The sequence below is a fragment of the Castor canadensis genome, chromosome 10 (assembly GCF_047511655.1).
Source record: "Castor canadensis chromosome 10, mCasCan1.hap1v2, whole genome shotgun sequence".
Classification (NCBI taxonomy): Eukaryota; Metazoa; Chordata; class Mammalia; order Rodentia; family Castoridae; genus Castor; species Castor canadensis.
Window position 1 is genome coordinate 24,244,440 of NC_133395.1, and position 22,154 is coordinate 24,266,593.

The window sequence follows — 22,154 nt, forward strand, 5'->3', positions numbered from 1 at the left end:
TTGTTTTAATGATAATATGCCATAGGGAGGTTCTATTTTGGTCAAGTCAGAACAACAAACAAGTCTTTTGTTTTTCTGGAGGCTTCCTTCAGTCTACCTGAATAGGCAAAACATTCTTAAGATTTGGGAAACTTTCTGCCTTTATTTTATTGAATATGTTATCTATCCCTTTGGCTTGCACCTCTTTTACTTATTCAATGCCCATTATTCTCAGGTTTGGTCTTTTGATGTAATCACTGAGATTTTGTATATTCTTTTCACAGCTCTTGAGTTGTTTGACTATGATTTCTTCTGTTTTTTTCTTTAATTTCTATATATCTTTGAGCTCTGTGACTCTGTCTTCCACTTGTTCTAGTCTGCTGGGGTAGACTTTCATGGTGTTTTTGTTTGACTATAGGGACTTTTATTTCCAGGATTTCTGTTTGATTCTTTCTAATGAAGTTTTCCAGATCTTTATTCAACTCTTCTTTTATAATTTGTGTTGTCCATTTTCATTGAAGTATCGCTCTTTTTTAGTGTTCTTTGTTTCACTTTGATGTTTGTTGAAGTCCTCTCTTGTTGAAGTTCCATTATTTCTTTATGTGTCTTCTCATGTTCTTTATTTTTAGTGTCTTGAAATTTCTTGGGTGCTCTTGTACATTCTGGTTAACCATGTCTAGTATCTTCTCCATGAATTTCTCAGAGATTTCTTCCAAGATTTCTACTTGGAGGGTTTTTTTTGTGGATATCACTGGGTTCCCTAGTTATATTCATCATTGTTTTCTTGAGGTTGGTTCCTGGGTATCCATTTTCTTCATTTTCTACTGAATTCTGTATTGAATTTTTTTATTTATTTATTTTTTTTGCAGAAAATGGTTTTCATCTCTATTCTTCCTATTGCTCTATTTGGTGCAGTTCATCTATATTTTTGCTAGGCTAGTTGGTGGATTTGATTGCCTTTTTCTCTCCTTGATTTGATTTTTGTGTTGTGGATGACTTGGTTTTTAGCTAGGTTGATGTGCTCTATCTGTCCCTGGTTGGAGGTGTAATTTCACAATAACAAGTTCAAAGTTTCAATGCCAGACCATAACCTCTTGATTATAATATCTATAAACAGTCAGAGTTGTGGGGGTGTTAACAGTTATTAGGTTAGTTATAGATTTTGGGGAATTGGTAAAGTTGGCACTAAAAAAATGGGGTTGGGAACAGGGGTGGGTGGGTCGGTGAAGAGGTATGGGGGGTGCTGGGTTTTGTGGCTGCTGCGTGGGTTTGAGTGTATTTCTGTTGTAGAGGAGGGTGTTTGTGTCAGGGATTGCATGGAGCTGAGTTGTGTGCAGTTGGTACAGTAGACTGGTCAGCAGGTGGTGAGGTAGCAGGTGGTCAGCAGGTGGTGAGGTAGCAGGTGGTCAGCAGGTGCTGAGTGTGTAGGAGGAAGGGGTAGTGTGCTGACAGATTGGGGGAGGATAGGAATAAAGGTTAGAAGGACGTTTGAGGAATATAACACATGCAGCCTAGATTGCCTCAGAGAGATTGTTGATAGAAGTATGAACATTAAATATGCTTCTATAGAACTCAAAAGGAGTTTAAAAAAAGGGGTAGAAAAGCTTCCAGTATCAGATGGTACACATATAATCATAAACAGAAAATAACTAGAAATGAAAATGTTGAAGTTATTTTTAGTAATGTCTCAAAGACAAATGAAGAATTATGTTATTGTTTGCTTTTTTAGGTATTTGTTGCAAAAGAACCTCATTTCTCAGTGCTAAAACCTGTTAGTGTCTTAGTACTGATGTAATAAGAATACTACAGACTTCTATTTAATGAAAGTTTATTCTTTTACATTTTTGGAGGTTAGAAGTTTGAAATCAAGGTGTTAGAATGGACATTCTCCCTCCCAAGTTTCTAAGAAATTATCCTTCTTCTAGCCCTTATTAGCAATCCTTGGTTACTTGGGTTGTAGCTGAATCACTCCAATTTTTGTTTACTAAATACTGTTTTTTAAAATGTGAAGTGGAGAAATCCATAATAAATCACATAGGTGATAGATTTGCCAGTATCATCATCATTTATCTACTCTGTTTAGACCTCTAAGACCCATGGTATTTTGTTCCAACTTTTTCCACACAGAATAAGTAAGATTTGAATATGACTTCAGCAAGCTAATGGAGTTGGAATATTTGTGGAAGTTTTGTGATAAAGCTCAGAAATTATATTAATAACTCCCAATTGGGTGCTTCTAAGGAAATGGAATTCTATAAAGCCCCTATATAAATTAGTACAACATGAATAAATAGGCAAGGAGTAAGAACAAATTAACTGAGGGCTCACCTTCATAATTGGCACTTTCACTCCATCTATAAATAATGCTGATCTTATCAAATATCTAAATATATCAAAATCTTCATTCAGAAACTGCAAATAGTAAAATAGAATGTATATTCACCTCAAAGTTATGAAAAAAGCATTATATTCATGAATCACTAAAAGTAGAACAATAACTTCTTTTAATTTTCAGTTTTTAAATGATGAATGTGGAGATTAGTGTCAAATGTCTTGCTGTAATACCACCTTTCTATTGGAGATTGAGTTTTATACATCTACGAACAATGTCAATGGAAGAAAGAGTCATCTGAATGTAGAAAAAACAATCTTTTAGAAGGTAAAATTTTCTTTCTAATTTCTTTGAAATAGAGTATTGAAAGATCCTTTGAGGGATAGAATTGATTTTCAAATAACATTTATCACTCATTAAGTGGTTACGGCATCTACCATTTCTTGGTGAAGATTTCAGAGAAGAAAAATATCATTTCTTATATTGTCAGATAACTTAAAATTATTTTCCTGTTTCATATGCTGCTACATATAATGCTAAAACTGGAAAACTTTTTTTCTAAATTAAAGAATATTATTTTCTCCAATGCACTTACTTTCAGTGACATAACCAAAAAATAGTCTACTTAAATTAAGACTGTAATGTTTCACAGTATTGGATTCAGTTTTAACCTTGGGACTTTCAGAAGCCATCTATGAATAATGTGCATGTGTATATATTAATGTATGAAGTCATGTAAAATAATCTCAAAATAAAATTTAAAATTCATTTTAAAGCAATTCACAGATCCAGAGACATATTTTCAATGATGCTTACATGACTTAGAATGAGGTAATGTCCAAATCCATATTTTCAAATATATCTGAATATGATCAGGCTACAGCTTAACTACAAGATCATAGTTCACCAAACAATTTCCTGTCATCTTTGATAAATTTTCTACTGTCTCTTCTGCATTCTTAACAAGCTTTTCTGTAAGTTCCAGATTAAAAGGGCACAACACATTTAAGTTTCTTTAGCAGATCTTTACTTTATATCTTTCCCTGGAAGAACAGAATTCTGAGAGGAAATAATTACAAGTGACCCAGACCTTTTCACTCAAAAATTAACTTCTGTGATAATCAATCTTTTTGCCTTGAAGTTCTGAAAATGATAATTCAATAACATGTGAAATTATATAATTAGTAATAAATTCAATGGAAACAAGAATTTATCTCAGGCTACTATTTCATTACAGATTAGTCAGTGTTTCAAAAGAATTTTTGTTGCCACTTCTTTAGTGCATGAGTCACCCATAGCCATAAAACATCAAATAGGATAAAAATAAAAGAACAGAAGACTCTTACGCTTCTCTGACGCTTAATCATAAAATTAGAGAAACTACTAACAGATATGTGAAGATCGATGAGCTTATTAGAAATCTTTCTTATAGGTCTAATTTGAAGAAAAAAATTGGTAAGGAAAATTAAAAGATAAAAGTGTGATGTCTTGACTGAGGAAAATAATAGCTATATAGTCCACAGAAATTACTAATTCTTGTGGATACTTATTTTCTCAGTCATTATAATTATGAAAATTAGAAATGGGACATTTAAACTCTAAAAAGTAAAAGCACAAGGACTATCCAGTATTTTGTTTAAATTATACAGAGGAGCTTCAGAAAATGGAGATGAAAGTAAGGATTTCTTGAAATCAATAACTTGGAATTTTAGAAATAGAGATTTTAATTTCATATTTAAAAATCATCATTATGAGCTAGAATCAATTTCAGTGTGTATTTCTGTATTTCACTGCAAGAGGAGTCCATTCATGACTAGATTGTAAGGGACCTGCAGATTAAAGGGTCATCCCACAATTCATTATTTTGACAAGAAATAACATTGTTAAATTAAGTTAATCAATTCTCACACTTAATTTTAGTTTATAACATCAATTTTATAACCATAGTCAAGACCTTAGCTGTTAATAAAGTTGTCATTGCTCTTTTTATCTCCTTTAATTTCTTATACAGAATTGAACATGTTCATAAATAAAAAGGTTGGCAACAATAGAAGTATAAGCATACAAATATTTACTTTGTGAACATTCTCAAATGAATCACCTTTCTTCTAAATAGTTTTTCCAAGTATTTGGCTCATTAAAATAGTAATATCTAAAAATACTTAAGTAGCAACATAAAATGTCTACACAGTACCCAAGCAGAAATGATGGTTGTAATAAGCAATATGTTTCACCTTTATAAAATTCAAAATAATGAATTATCTGTTTTAATTATTATATTTCACAAAAATAACAAAAATATCATTCTAATTCAGTGTTTTTTCAAAGATTACAAATTATAACTTTTCACTAGAAATAACTTATAAAGAAATTTCCATTTTGATTGTAACCATTGCTGTGATAAACAAAGCATATATCCCTCTTAGTAAATTTCTTAATAATATAAACACCTAGTGCAAACTATTATCTCATTTCAAATAAACTTAAGCACTGAATGCTCTCTTCACTCTTCGACCTTTCTAGACATCTTTTGCTATTTTGTTTTCAATATTAAAAAAGTTGGTGTTTGGTCAAATTGTGATTGAGACAATGATCATTTAGGAGCATGAGTTTTGGATAGTGTCAGCTGATTAATATAACTAGGGGCAAAACATGAAAGTGTGATTTTGAATTACTCCTTGTTTAGCTGTTTCTCAGTCATCTCATGAAGCTATTCTCTCCTTGGCAGTTCAATCCTTTGTGTTTCCAATATATGATAAAATAGACTCCTGGGCAGGGCTTTTGGAAGCCTTGGTTAGGACAGGGAAGCATTTAAGAAAGAATTGCATTGTGTGGCCAGGATTTCAACAGCAACATCCATTCAAGTAAGTTAAATTACAGTTATAACACAAATGCAATTAATAAACTAATTTTAAGATATAATTACCTTGTAAAATAAGATTAATAAAGGGAATGTTTGCATAAAGAACAAAATAATTCATGTTTTTTATTTGTATTAATTTTGTGGGATTTTAGTTCATAATATCCCCTTGCATTCTTCCCAAATTACTTAAAAATTTCTTCAAAGGTACAAATTAGACATTTTACTTCCTCCTAATGGAAAAGGAAAAACACCTAATAACATGGCACTATTAAAAGACTGATCATGTACTTGTTTGACTGTCGTCCATATAGCTGAAATTGATCCAAGGGTTGCACTGCACACAACTCTAACATGTTCTCATATGAGCAAGATGCCTGTGGAGCAGTGCAGTATGTGATCTGTGCTAACTCACTAAAGTCAGCCATCACTTATCATGTCAGGGCTAGAACATACTTTAAGTCCATATCATGTATTGTTGTAATTAATTATTTGGAAATTGTAACATAAGGTAATTATGAATAAGATTGCCAACTTTCCAATCAGGCTAGCTAGATAAGATGTTTATATTTTTGTCATTCAATATTTTAGGAAGCTTAAATTTAAGTTCATTCCATTTCTAAGAAACAGTGTGAATATAATCATTGCCAAGACTTAACAAAAATGTGACTTCAAAATATCCCACTTAAGTGAACATCACATTGTGATGTTAAGTGAACATCACATTGTCTGTAAGAGTGTTCATTCTGATGCTCATATGAAATGCATATGTTACTTGAATGCAACGATTGTACAAATTGCTTTCACATAGCTAGGGAAAAGGTGGTGCAAATATATATATATAAATATATATATATATATAGTTTTTGTTGTTGTTGAGTTTTTTCAATGTAATTTTCTCCAGAATCTATAAATATCACAGTACATGCTTCTGGGTGAGGCATTTTTCTTAAATGGTCTAGTTTCTTTGAGCTGCGGTTCGCTTTAATGCTCTGACCCACAAGATGTGAAGCATCTGTTACAATTCACCAGTGGTAAAAGAAGTTACAGCTCCATTAATCATCTGGAAGAAAGACTATTCATTTAGGTGTCAGCTTTTCTGTGATTAGAAGAAGCATATGAGGAAATGGAACATATTTTAAAGGAAGAGAAATATAAAGACAAGTAAATGCCTAAAAAATAAGCATGAAGGAAAACATGTGATGTCATAACCCAGGGGGCCTCTTAGAAGTTTGTTTGTGTAATGACCCCTTCACATAAGGAAAAAGTATTTTCATAAGACAGTGGACCATGATATATTAACTCTATTGCTGTCATTTATGAGGAAATGCTACATATTCAACACTTTTAAATGTTTTCAGAATTGTTTTTAAAGGCTTACTTGCAAAAATAAGGAAAACATGGAAAGTTTTCCAGTGAATTTAATGTCACTACAGATTAACTTCCAGCTACTTCACTTTCATTTATCTGTGTGATGAACTTTTGAGAGATTATACTCACATGCAAGTTTATTTGAATGCTGAAAATTTGATAAATTTTTAAATCCCAAAATAAGAAGCTAAGGATAAAGTGGAGAAGTAATATAAATATCATTACTTATAAATAACTAATTTCTCACCAAGATTGATTCCACCTTATTGTACTTAAAAATACATTAATATAACCCATCACATGAACAAGCTAAGGAAGAAAAATATTACAATCATATCAATAGATGAATATTTGACAAAATCCATCACCCATACATGATAAACACAGTAACAATACATAAGAATTTCCTCACCTTCAAAATACATAAATAATTCTAAAGGTAAGGACATAATTAGTGGTAAATAAATAGAAGGAGGAATAAATGAAACTTTCTTCACCCAAATGGTATGATTGCTTATGCAAAAAATCACAAAGAAGAGACCACAAAACAAGCAAACAAAACAAACAGATGAGATCGGGTGTGTTCAAGGTGGTATGGCTGCAGACAAAAAAAAAAAAAACAGAAAACAACTCCTTCAACTAATTAGTGACTATGGCAAGGTTGGTAATAGAAGGTAAAAATCTACAAGTTTTGCAACACCAAAGCAAAGGGGAGTTGGAATTGGAAATTAAAAATCCAACTTCATTTCAGCACCAAAAAGAGAAATCCATAAGTATAAATCTAACAAAATATGTGCACCTATAGGATGCAAAAAAATAAATTTCTGATAAAAGAATACAAAATATGTAGACTCATTCTAATTTATACCTTGAATGGGAAGATTTAATATTGTTAAAATGAATTTTACTTATTCTAAATATGATCTGTGGACTCCATGAAAGGTCTGGGGGCATGGCTTAAGTGGGAGAGGAGCTGCTTAGCAAGCATGAGGCCTTGAGTTCAAACTGCACTACCACCAGAAAGACAAAAACAAAGAAGAAAAATAGAAAAGACAAGTAAAGAGAAAGAAAAAAATTAGATTCCATTTAATTCTGGGCAAAATCCCAGAGTACTATTTTTTAAATGAAAATCGATTCTAAGCTTCATATAGCAAACCAAAACAGCCCACAATGCTGAAGAAAAAAGAAAAAAAGACAGCTAAAGCTTCCAGACTTCAAGACTAACTGTAAGCTACAATAATCAAGTTGATGTGGCATTACTAAAAGGATGGACAAATAGGTTAATAGAAGGGTGTAGAGTCTAGAAATAGACTCACAAAAATATAGTTAATTGATCCTTGGCAGAGAGGTTAAGACAACCCAGTGAGGAATGTATTCTTTTTTCAGAAAAGTGGTCTTGGAATACTGGGCATCATTAAAGAAAACAATGACTATACACACAAACCTAACACTTCTCACAAAATGAAGAAAGGACGATGCATCTACATGTAAAATACAAAACAGCAAACCTTCTAGAGGATGACATACATGACAATCTAGGTGACACTGGAGTTGACAGTATCTTTGTAGCAAAAAAAGTAAAATCTACAAAGGAAAAAAATGATAAACTGACCATTATTAAAATTATTACTTCCATTCTGTAGAAGATATGGTTATGCAAGTAGGGAAAAGAATAAAATGCAGACTGGGAAAAAAATCTTTGCAAATCAGATATTTAATAAGGGTTTATATTTAAAAAAATATGATACCTTGTCAAAAAACTCCTCAATAAGAGAAAAGATCAATTAACTCTGAAGTTAGAGGATATAAAGATGTCTATTGCAAGCTGTTGAATAAAAGTGGGAGTTAAAGGGGTAAGGGAGAGCAAAAAGGGGTTGAATGGACCAAAGTAAGGTATATACACAACAAGGATATATTGAGAAATCCTTCTGAACATCAACTTAAATATTAAAAACAAAAGACAGGATTATAAAATAGGTACAGTATGGGTGAGTGGGGGTGTTAGGGGGAGGGTGGAGGGTGAATGAAGGAGATTATAGTGAGGGTATGTGGTTGATGGGCTTCATATACTTATACGAAATAGAACAAAGAATCCTCTTGCAATGATTTTGAGTGGGGTGAAGAGGAGGTTGAGGGGGATAGTTGATGGGGGTTATTTAACAAATGTATAATATAAGCCTAATCAGAATTGTTGCTATGAATCTCCCCTGTACAGAGGATATACTAATAAAAAATTTTTTAAGAAATAAAATGGGCAAAAGTTCTAAGAAAATAACTTCCCTAAAGAAAAATATTTGCATAACTAATGAACATATGAAAAAACACCCACCATTACATGTCCTTATGAAATTGGAAAGTAAAATATGAGTGAGATGCTACTATAAAGATATTAATATGGCAAAAATCTCAAATATTCACAATCCAAACACTGACAAAAGGACTACTGTTCACTGAAAGAGAGAATGAAAACTTATCTATCAGGTAGAACATGTCTTCTTAGAAGGAAAACATGGTTTTACCATACAATCCAGCAACTGGGTCCTTGTTGTTTACTAAAATGGTGTAAAATCTTAGGTACACACAAATTACACATGAATCCTTATATTAGCTGTAATCATCATGAACCCGCGTACATCTTCTGAAAATTTTCCATCTGAAAAAGCATATGAAAACAACATAGACTGAATTTAAAATTTGAAGAATATATTGAGATATAGTCCTGTATTTCATTGAAAAGGATGTAAAGCAGGAGAGATGAACTCTTTACATTTTTTGAGTTATCAAAAATTGGACAAAATCAAAATGTTCTGAAACAAGGAACTAAATTTTAAAAATCAGGGAAAGTATTATCCATAAAAGTAAATGAACTACTGAGCTACATGTAGATGTAAAGAAAATTAAATACATATCAGTAGAGAAAGGAAATAAGAAGATTACATATGGGATAATTACAGCTATATAGCATAAAGGAAAAATATAATGACAGTAAAGGAACAGTGGTGCAGGTGTCACAGGAGTTAAAAGAGAACAAGGCATTTTAGGACAGTAAAACTATTCTGGGTTATACTGTAATGGTAGATACATGAACTAATGTATTTGTCAAAACAAAAACAATGTTATAACACAAAAACTAAATCTAAAAACTATAACACAAAGAGTGAAACCTAAATTAACTATGGACTTCATTTAAAACAATGAATTAATATTCATCCATTAATAATAGTAAATGCACTACACTAAGGCACCGTGTTAATAACAGAGGAAACTGTGTGTGAGAAAGGATGACATGAGTAATTTCTACTTCTGCCAAATTTTTCTTCAAATTTAAAGCACCCTCTCCAAAATATCCCACTAAAAAGATAATTCCTCTTAGATCCTCAACCAAAATTAAGACCATGAATAAATTACAAAACACACATGAATTTCTTGTGAATTATCAAAAAATCTTCAGTTAGAAAAAACATGTGATCTATACAGCTAAGACATTTAACATGTCTTTAACCTTTATAATTTTAAGACTATTGACATTTTTTATTACAGATGTTTTTCATTTTACATTTACTAATTATCAGACTTTAGTCATATTTAACTTAAAAGCATTGTAAGAATGCATTATGACAAATCTTTGATCTTATTTTTGATCTATAGTATCATGGTATTTGAAAAACAAAGAAACAAAAACATTGAATAAAAACAGAATTCAACTCAATTCTTCACGAATAACAATAGTGGAAGGGTAAATTTACAGAGAGACAGCTATTTGTTCTATGGAGAATTAATAGACATCACTGGATTACTTTATTTCTTTATTTCCAATTATCCTTAAAAGAAAGATAAGTTGGCACCTGTGTTGTACAGTGCAAGGGTAAAGGAATATATGTGGTTGAGGTAAGAAAACTTCACGAAAAATCATGTAAGTTTAGATAGTAAACATACAGACTTTAAAGTAATAAACACAATTCAGTCTTTAGAAGATTACCTGGGAAAAACCAAAGAAATAAACACAATAAGAAAAAATACTACTGAAGAGCAAGAAGAAAGGCATGAAAAGTTTATTCTATCTTTATATGACCTGATGTTACAAATACCACATCAAAAGACAAATGTCAATTTGGAAAGATAGCAAATAGCAATCAAGGAGAATTAAATTTCAAAAGAGCCTGTGGTTTATCTGATCTATTTAATCAAATGTCAAAAAATAAAAGCACTTCAGGGTACTTCTTTGTATCTATGTAGCACACAAAGCCATCCATTCCCCCCAGAAACAAAATTCTGCATTGAGCAAGCAGAGGAAAGTGAGTATTTTGTTTGTAGATGTTCAAAATTAAGCAGTAGTGGCTGTGAACAGATTCAGAGGAAAACTTAAATTACACAGCTAGCATTAGCAATGTGAATATTCCAAAATATGATGGAAACCTACATTATTCTGACTTTGTTTTAGAGTTTTTATCACTTGGGGGCAGGAGTAGAAGGAAAGATTGAAAGAATACAGTTGGTATGGTATGATATGTTAGAAATGTAAATGCTCAATAAATAACATATATGAGATATTGAAAGATAAACTATATAGTATAGGATTGCAAACATTAGAAGAGAAGACTGGTAATGTTTACAGGATGAAGCAATATTATTTTGGTTCATTTTTGGTATTTTGTGAACAGTATAAGAAGTATCTAAATAAGTAAAATATGTTGATAAAGACCTCTTGTTTTTGCTTTTTGTTCCCTTTCAGTCTCCATCCCAACCTAAACTCACAGAATAGTCAGTTCCTTCTTTCTATTGCTCTATCATTGTCATTTTGATTTATTGATAATAGTCCTGTAGTATTCAAAATTTTTTCATAAAAACACTTAAATTTTAATATATGCAGTGTTAATGTTAAAATTAACAATATTAAGCATGAATTTTACATTTAAAATGATGAAATTATAGCTAAGTAATTTTAAGTAACTTATAAAAGGGTAACTTAAGCAAACAAAAGGACAAATGTTCAAATCCAAGAAAACATGCTTGTAAACATCACATGCTTAGTGATGCCTTGTAATGCCTCTAAATAATCACGTTTTTCTCTCTCAACCTGTCAGTGTTTATATTCTTTTCTTTTGCAGCTATGATAGATTAATAACATTTTTGTTTAATTGATTGTTACATAGTATTCATTATAATAAATAATTTTCTACTCCTCAATAGGAAAAGAATGTAAACTAAAAGGAATGTTATGAAGAAGCTAGAACATTCTTAATACAATATACACAAAAGGTGTGCAATACTCTGAATGAGATGACACTGAGTATTTTCTTTCCTTGTAATCATGAGACCAGCAGGCTCAGCTACTTGCTGAGTAATTGCTCAAATATAACAAGTCTTTGTTGATAGCCCTTGGTGAAGAATAATGTTGAAAGCCTCAGGGCCATCCTCATTTTGAAATCAGAACAAATATAAACATATCTGTCTGCAGCCAGTACCGAGTCACGCGCCCCAGAATCCTTGACGACATTGTCTAAAGATGTGTCAGTACCCATGGAAGTAGTTTGTTATTTATTGTGTGTTGAATTAGTTGAACCAAAGACTTTAGATACCATAGAGCTTTCCTCTGTTGATTTTAAAAATATGTCTACCAGATTTGTAAATCTTCTTCCAAATCCCAAACCTATATATCCTAGGAATTTTACTGATATTTTATGCAGCCTGTGCCTTCTAGTGATTTGTATTAGAGCACCTTAAGACTAATTTTTTGGTTTCTCAGTCTACAATGGTAGAAAATTTTCCACACCATTTCATTCCACAAATCTTAATATTTAAGTAAAGTATTTATGGTATTGAATCAAATTATTTCCATTTTTCTTCTACTGTGGAACTTTTCAATATACTACTTGTAGAATTAGACAGTTTATTTTTTTAATGTTAAAATAACGATCGTTAGAAGCAGTGAAGGTTGAACAAAATATGTATAAACATTTCAAATTACTTAGGATTTACCTAGTAAGAGAATCTACTGTTTTTTGTAAAGTCCATTATTATGAGCTCTCAGTAAGAGGTACATGGAGGTTACCTATGGGCTAGAGAATAGCAAACAGTCATAGTATATGTAACAGAAGAATAAACCACTCATATCATAAAAGTCAAACCAGCCTCACCTGTTTTTATTGTTGACTTTATTAGAAAGGAACATTTAAAATATTTCCTAATCTGTAACTATGTTTTCAATTGTAGATCTTGAAATAAATCCTTTCATACAAGAGTATTTTAAAAGGTTTGTAATAGCTATTTCCTTAGTAAGAAAGATAAATATATTACAGTGCCACATAAAACTTTAATGTCTTTCTCTGGCTTTGCTCATGTCAGAAAATGTCTAAACTCAAAAATGTTTAATTATCATACAAATGTACAGCCAAAGTGGTTTGATAAGATAATCACCAATTTGTACTAATTGTCAAAAAGACTAAATAAAAGCCATGCTAATAAAATTCACAGTGAATTTTAAAGTGCATAAACTCAAGTTCCTTACAATAATGAATCCTTGAAGTAGTAGTCTTCTTCCTTTTGTAGCAGGAGATATAATCACAAGATAGGAAACTATCTTAATTAATATCTATTAATTAAGTTGGGAAATTAAAGGAAATGAAACATTACCTTCATTAATTGTAATAATGAGAATAATGGATGTGATGGAAAAGGATTCCAAAAAAGTTATAATTTTGATATCCTCAAAATGTTCAAAGATATATTGAATTTTCTCTATTAAAAATTAAAAATAATCTCCCTTTATAAAATATTCAATAACATTATATTCAATATAAAAATCAATACTTTCAAAAAGTACTGGGTGCATACTTCTTGAAAAAGTTTTAAAATGGAGTTTCTACACTAAATTATCCTAATGTATAATAAAAAAATGACACAGAATTATTCCATTTTCTCAAGGTAAAATTCTAGAAACTCAATAATACTCCTGAAAATTATTACATTTATGATGAAGATTGTATATTCACTTACGCAAAGTCAGTTTCACCCCAATTTAACTTCTATAACTTTGAGTTCTTCAAACTGTCAAATGAATTTTATGCTTTAATTTCTTTCCAAAGTGAAAACAACATAGTAATGCTCAGCAACTTCTCTCTTGCAATATCCCTGCCATGTGAAATCAATTTTCACAGATATGTTTAACGTAAGTACATTCTGTAGGATAGCATTGGTATAGATACTTGATTTAAGGACCAATATATTTTTGAATTTTTACTCACAGTGAATGAAAAATTACAAGGCATTAAAGATCAGAGCAGTGAAATGGCTTTAATCCCTATGAAATGTAATAAACAAACCAAAGATATTAATTGCAGAATACCCCCAGCCTTTTGCATGAAGGCCCTATCCACCAATAATCTGAAAAATTCTAGACTTAAGTTGTTGAGTCTATCTGGATCACTGGGGAACAGATCATAAAGATAATTTATCTCCTGTCTCTATTACAACATTAGCTGAAAATAATGAACAACTGTTACAGTAAGGTGAGGCATATCTCTGTGACAAAGATATTTTCTACATGGTCAAATCTATTTACTCCTTCTTTTGTCTTACCTGTCAAATTAGCAAACAGGGACTTGACTAATAAATCTGTATATATACATGCATACAATCTTTTTAAATTTTTTTCCAGAAATATAGGAGGAACTTTTATTGCCCAAGAATTTGGCTGAGATAAAGGAGCTAAAATGGGATTTTTTTCCTTTATTGTTGGGATGGGTGGGGGTACATTGTGGCAATTCCACAGAGGTTCTTTGAATGTATCAAATATATATACATGAATTTACCTCCTCAACCATTCTCCTTCATTCCCCCCTTCCTCTGATTCCTGGAGTAGTTCAACAAATATCATTTTTGTATTTACATACATATATACACATTTTACTGTACTGTATTCACTCTCCTACCCCCTTTCCCCACACCTCTCCCGTCCCACTTGTGCCAGCCCTCCCCCCCTTGGCAGGACTTGTTCTGCCTTCCTGTTCTACAATTTTGTAGGAGAAAAAAAGAGAAAAGAGAAAATGAAAAACATAACATTTTAGCTTTAGATAAAGTTGCTACATAGGAAGTTTCTTTGTTATATTTCCATGTATCCCCAATTGGTTTATCTCCTCTAATTTTCTTCATTCTACCTTTCTTACTGTAGTTTTAGTCAGTTTAAGATTTCTATATTCATTCTTGTATAGTGGGTATATCAACCCCATTCAAGTTCCTAGATTCCCTACCCCTCTTGTGCGTGACTTGCTCTTAGTGTGACTGGTGTTACATAATATTGCTACTTTTGTGTTAGGTCTATATTCCACAAATGAGAGAGAACATGCAGCTTTTGATCTTTTGAGGCTGGCTAACTTCACTTAAGATGATTTTCTCTAGATCCAGCTATTTCCTTGAGAATAACAAAATTTCATTCGTCTTTGTGGCTGAGTAAAATTCCATTGTATATCATACCACATTTTCTTAATCTATTTCTTAGTAGTGGGGCAACCAGGTTGTTTCCATAGCTTAGCTATTGTGAGTGGTACTGCAATAAACATGGGTGTACAGGTGGTTTTGCTGTAAATTGACTCACAATCCTCTTGGTATATATCCCTAGAAGTAGTATTGCTGGATTGCATGGAAGATCTACTTTTAGTTTTTAAGAATCTTTCATATTGTTTTCCATAGTGGTTCTACTAGCTTATATTCCCACCAGCAGTGTATGAGAGTTCCTTTTCCTGGCATCCTCACCAACATTTGCTGTCAGTTGTGCTCTTGATGGTAGCTATTCTAACAGGAGTAAAGTAGAATATTAATGTGGTTTTTATTTGCATTTCCTTTATTGCCAGAGATGGTGAGTATTTTTACATATGTTTTTTAGCCTTTTTGACTTCCTCCTTTGAAAAGGATCTGTTCAGTTCATTTTCTCATTTCTTCATTGGGTCATTGATTTTTTTGGGAGTTAGATTTTTTTTTATTGTTTTATTATTCATATGTGCATACTACACTTGGGTCATTTCTCCCCACTGCTCCCACCCTTACCACCCACTCCACCCTCTCCCTCTCCTCCCCACCCCCTCAATACCCGGTAGAAACTATTTTGCCCTTATCTCTAATTTTGTTGAAGAGAGAGTATAAGTAACAATAGGAAGGAACAAGTGTTTTTGCTAATTGAGATAAGGATAGCTATACAGGGAGCTGACTCACATTAATTTCCTGTGCATGTGTGTTAGCTTCTAGGTTAATTCTACTTGATCTAACCTTTTCTCTAGTTCCTGGTCTCCTTTTCCTATTGGCCTCAGTTGCTTTTAAGGTATCTGCTTTAGTTTCTCTGCGTTAAGGGCAACAAATATTAGATAATGTTTTAGGTGTCTTACCCATCCTCACCCCTTCCTTGTGTCATGTGCTCAAAGTCCAATCCCCTTGTTGTGTTTTTTGAGCTTCCTGTATATTCTGTTTACCAACACCTTGTCACATGTATACCTGGCAAAGATTTTCTCCCACTCAGTGGATGGCCTTTTCTATTTAGAAACCATTTATTTTGTTGTGCAGAAGCTATTTAATTTCATGTAGTTCTATTTGTCAATCTTTTCTCTTTGCTTAGCCACTTGAGTCCTACTGGGGAAGTCCTTGCTTGTACTGTTAGTGTATTCTCTGCTCTTTCCTTTACCAGCTTCAAGGTTTCAGGTGTTATATTAATGTCCTTAATCTACTCAGTTGATACTTGTACAGGTTGATAAACAGGGATCTAATTTCAGTTTTCTGCAGTTGGATATTAGTTTTCCCAGCAACATTTGTTGGACAGGCTGTCTTTTCTCCATTGTATGTTTTTGGCACCTTTGTCAAAAATTTCTTGGGCATAGTTGTGTGGATTCAGATCTGGGTCTTCTGTTCTACTGGTCTTCATATTTGTTTTTGTGCCAGTGCCATAGTGTTTTTATTGCTATGACTCTGTAGCATAGTTTAAAGTCAGATATTTTGATACTTCCAGAATTGCTTTTTTTGTACAGTATTACATGCATGCATTCTTAAAGCAGAATTTTTTTTTTTGATACTTTGCTTTGAATTCAGGGTTATGTGTTTGCTAGGAAGGGGCTCTACCACTTGATTCATATCTCCCATCCTTTTTGCCCTAGCTGCTTTTGAGATAGGGTCTTGCATTTATGCCTGGGCTGGCCCAGACTTCTGTTGTCACTATTGAAAAATAAATATTAAATTCTCACAGCAATCCATTGCTACTATGATCATACTAAAAAGAAAAATTCAGCCCGTTATTAATGATGACTTAAAAGGAAGATCCTATTCAGGTGGTAAAGTGACCATATCTCCCTGGTTTATTTCTTTTTTCTTTTTATTCATTTATTCACATGTGCATACATTGTTGGGTAATTTCTCCACCCTGCTCCCCTCCCACCCTCTCCCCCTTCCCCCACTCAGTTCTGGTCAGGTCCTGTTCTGTCCTTATCACTAATTTTGTTGAAGAAAAGACACAAGCATAATAAAGAAGACAGAGTGTTTTTGCTAGTTGAGTTAAGAACAGCTATACAGAAAGATTACTAACATTGCTCTCATGTACCCATGTGTTACAACCCAAGTTGATTCATCTCTGACTGATCCTTACACTGGTTCTTGAACCCCTTCTCATGTTACCTCTGTCGCTTTAAGGGTTCTGTATTAGATCCTCTGGTGTGGGGACATCAAACACTTCTTTCATGTTTTGGGTTTTCTACCTATTCCTATATCTCCCGTATGTGCTTTCCCCTTGTCATGAGATCCAAGACCAACCACATTGCTGCATTTGCCCTAGATCTAAAGTCCGCATATGAAGGAGAACATGCAATTTTTAGTCTTCTGAGCATGGCTGACCTCACTCAGAATGATGTTCTCCAGTTCCATCCATTTACCTGCAAATGTGTGGTTTTGATTTGCATTTCCTTTATGGCTAGAGATGGTGAGCGTTTTTTCATGTGTTTTTGGCCATTTGAATTTCTTCTTTTGAGAAAGTTCTGTTTAGTTTAGTTGCCAATTTCTTAATTGGTTCATTGATTTTAGGGAAGTTTAGTTTCTTAAGTTCCCTGTATATTCCACTTATCAGTCCCTTGTCTGATGTATGGCTGACAAATATTTTCTCCCACTCTGTGGGTGGTCTCTTCAGTTTAGAGAACATTTCTTTTATTGTGCAGAAGCTTTTTAATTTTATGTAGTCCCATTTTTCCATTCTTTCTCTTAGTTGAGCTGCTGGGGTTCTATTGAGGAAGTCCTTGCCTATACCTATTAGTTCCAGAGTGTTTCCTGCTCCTTCCCTTACTAACTTCAGAGTTTTGGGTCTAACATTAAAGTCCTTGATCCATTTTGAGTTGATATAGAACAGGGTGATATACATGGATCTAGTTTCAGTTTCTTGCAGATGGGTAACCACTTTTCCCAACAACATTTGTTGAAAAGGCTATCTTTTTTCCATCGTATATTTTTGGCACCTTTTGTGAAAAATGAAGTGGGTATAGCTGTGTGGATTCATATCCAGGTCCTATAGTCTGTTCTAGTGGTCTTCATGTCTGTTTTTGTACCAGTACAATGCTGTTTTTATTGCTATTGCTTTGTAATATAATTTGAAGTCAGGTATTGTGATACCTCCAGCATTACTATTTTTGCTGAGCATTGCCTTGGCTAGTCATGGTCTCCTGTGTTTCCAAATGAACTTTAGGGTGGATTTTTCAATCTCAGTGATGAACATCATTGGGATTTTGGCAGGAATTGCATTAAACATGTAGATTGCTTTAAGTAGTATAGTCATTTTTGCTAGGTTGATGCTACCAATCTATAAGCACTGGAGATCTTTCCATCTTCTGTAGTCTTCTTCAATCTCTTTCTTCAGGAGTTTGTAACTCTCCTTGTAGAGGTCATTCATATCCATTGTTAAATTTACTCCTGAGGCTATTGTGAATGCAATTGTTTCCATACATTGCTTCTCAGTTTGTTTGTTGTTGGTGTATAGAAAAGCTAATGATTTTTGTAAGCTAATTTTGTATCCTGCCACTGTACTTTAGCTATTTATGGTCTCTAAGAGTATTTTGGTAGTGTTTTTTGGGTCTTTTAGGTATAGGATCATATCATTTGCAAATAAGGATATTTTGGCAGTTTCTTTACCTATCTGCATTCCTTTTATTTCTTCTTCTTACCTAATTGCTCTGGTTAGAAATTCTAATACTATGTTGAATAGGAGTGGGGATAGTGGGCATCCTTGTCTCATTCCTGATTTTAGGGTAATTGGTTCAATTTTTCATCATTAAGTATGATGTTGGCTGTAGGTTTGTCATATATAGCCTTTACAATGTTGAGGTACTTTCCTTCTATTCCTCATTTTCTTAGAGCTTTTATCATGAAGTGGTGTTGGATCTTGTCTAAGTCTTTTTCTGCATCTATTGAGATGATCAAGTGGTTTTTGTCTTTGCTTCTATTGATGTGCCGTATTACATTTATAGATTTGTGTATGTTGAACCACTCCTGCATCCCTGGGATGAAGCGGACTTGGCTATGGTGTATGATCTTTTTGATGTGTTGTTGGGTTTGGTTTGCCATTATTTTATTATGGATTTTTGCGTCAATATTCATTAAGGAATTTGGCCTGTAGTTCTCTTTTTTGGAGGTGTCTTTGTCCGGTTTTAAGATGAGAATAATATTGGCTTCAGAAAATGAGTTAGACAGTTTCCCTTCCCTTTCTATTTTGTGAAACAGTTTAAGGATAGTTGATATTAGTTCTTCTTTAAATGTCTGATAGAATTCAGCAGTGAATCCATCAGGTCCTGGACTTTTCTTTTTTGGGAGGCTCTTGATAGCTGCTTCAATTTCTTTTTGTTTTATGGATCTATTGAGGTGATTAATATCCTCTTGGTTCAGTTTTGGGTGGTTATTAGTTTCTAGAAATCTGTCCATTTCTTCAAGATTTTCAAATTGATTAGAATATAGGCTCTCAAATTAGTTTCTGATGATTTCCTGGATTTCTGTGGTGTTTATTGTTATCTCCCCTTTTGCATTTCTGATTTAACTGATTTGGGTTTTTCTCTCCTCATTTTAGTCAGGTATCCCAGTGGTCTGTCAATATTATTTATTTTTTCAAAGAACCAGTTTTTTGTTTCATTGATTCTTTGTATGGTGTTTCTTGTTTCTATTTCATTGATTTCAGTCATTATTTTAATTATATCTCTTCTTCTGCCTGTTTTGGGATATGCTTGTTTTTATTTTTCCAGAAGTTTAAGCTGTAGTATTAGATCATTGATTTGAGATCTTTCTGTCCTTTTAAAATATGCACTCATGGCTATAAACTATCCACTTAGGACTGCCTTTGCTATGTCCCATTGGTTCTGGTAGTTCATGTTTTCCAGGTTTCCAGGAACCTTTTAATTTCCTCTTTTACTTCATCAACGACCCATTCTTCATTGACCAATGTGTAGTTCAACTTCCAATTGTTTGCATGTTTTTTACTGCTATTTTTGTTGCTGAGTTCTTGTTTTAAAACATTGTTGTCAGATACAATGCATGGGATTATTTCTATTTTCTTATATTTGCTGAGGCTTGCTTTATGCCCTAAGATATGATTAATTTTAGAGAAGGTTCCATGGGCTGCTGAGAAGAATGTATATTGTGCAGAAGTTGGATGAAATATTCTGTAGACACCAGCTAGATCCATTTGATCTATGATGTGCTTTAGTTCTAGGGTTTTTTATTGATTTTTTGTTTGAATGACCTATCTATTGGTGATGGGGGGTATTAAAGTCTCCCACTACCACTGTGTTGGTGTTTATATATGTTTTTAGGTCCTTCAGAATGTGATTTTGAAATTGGGTGCCTTGATGTTGGGCGCATATAGGTTGATAATTGTTACTTCCTTTTGGTGTATTTCCCCTTTTATTAGTATGGAGTGTCCTTCTTTTTCTTGTTTGATCAATGTAGGTTTGAAGTCTACTTTGTCTGAGATAAGTTTCTACCCTTACCTGTTTTCGGGGACCATTTGCTTTGTAAATCTCCTTCCAGACTTTCACTCTCATCCAGTGCTTATTTCTGTTGATGAGGTGGGTCTCCTGTAGGCAGCAGATTGTTGGCTCTTCCTTTTTAATCCAGTTTGTCTATAGGTGTCTTTTGATGGGGGAATTTAGTCCATTAACATTCAGTGTTAGTATTGATAAGTATGTGGTGATCCCTGTCATGTAGTTGTCTTTGTTGATTAAAGGTTTGATTATGTGCAGCTGAATCAGTGTTACTCTTTACTTTCTTGCATTTTCTTCTCCTGTGGTTTAGTATTGCCTGCCCTTTCATGGTTTTGTTTGCTTTCATTTTCTGTGTGCAGATTTCCTTGTAGAAACTTCTGTAGTGGTGGCTTGGTGGTCATTTATTGTTTTAGTTTCTGTTTATCATAGAAGACTTTTATTGCTCCACCTATTCTGAATGATAGTTTTGCTTCGTAGCGTATCCTGGGATTGAAGTTATTTTCATTCAATGCTTGAAAGACCTCACTCCATGCTCTTCTTCCTTTTAATGTTTCTGTTGAGAAGTCTGCTATGATTTTGATGGGTTTACCTTTGTATGCTATTTGTTTTTTCCTTTCCTATGGACATCAGTATTCTTTCTTTAGTCTCTATACTTGTTGTTTTAATGGTAATATATCATGGGGTAGTTCTATTTTGGTCAGGTCTGTTTGGTGTTCTGGAGGTTTCCTGTTCCTGAATGGGCATAGTTTTCTCTAGATTTAAGAAATTGTCTATTATTATTTTGTTTAAATTATGCATTCCTTTTGCTTGCACCTCTTCTCCTTTTTTAACGTCCATTATTCTCAGGTTTGGTCTTTTGATGGAGTCAGTGAGTTCATGCATTTTCTTTTCACAAATTGAGTTGTTTAACTAATAGTGATTAATTTTTTCCTTTACTTGCCATTTCATCTGCAAGTTCTGAGATTCTGTCTTCTGTTTGTTCTATTCTATTGGAATGGCCTTCCATTTTGTTTTGTATTTCTGTTTCATTCTTTTTTCTGAGCTTTTCCATGTCATAAGTTACTTATTCTTTATATTGTCAGTTTTTACCTTTAATTCTCTTATCTCTCTGTTTATGGTGATCTCTGTTTCAGTTTGGTATTTATTTAGGGTTCCTATTTCATTTATTTTTTTCTGTGTTTTCTCATATTCTTTAATTTTTTTGTCTTGAAATTTCTTGAGTACCTCCTGTACATTTTGGTGGACCATGTTTAGTAACATCTCTATGAAATTCCCTTTAATTACTTGTAGGATTTCTTCTTTCATGGTGTTCTTCTGGGTTTCGTTGAGTTCCTTGGTATAGTTTATCTTTGTTTTGTTGGGTTCTGGATCTGGGTATCTGTTTTCTTCATTTTGCTCTAAATCCTGTACTAGTTTATTTTTGGGGGGAGAATATTTTCCATCCCTTTCTCTTCTTCCCATATTACCACTAGGTACAGTTTATCTCCCTGGACTATGTGTAATGTACTATTAGCTGAGTTACAATATTAATACTAATAAAACCAGGAGAGAAGGATAAAAAAGAGAAAGAGAAGGAAAGATAGAAGGAAGAGAGAAAAGAGGAAAAAAAAGTGAGAGAGATGGTGGG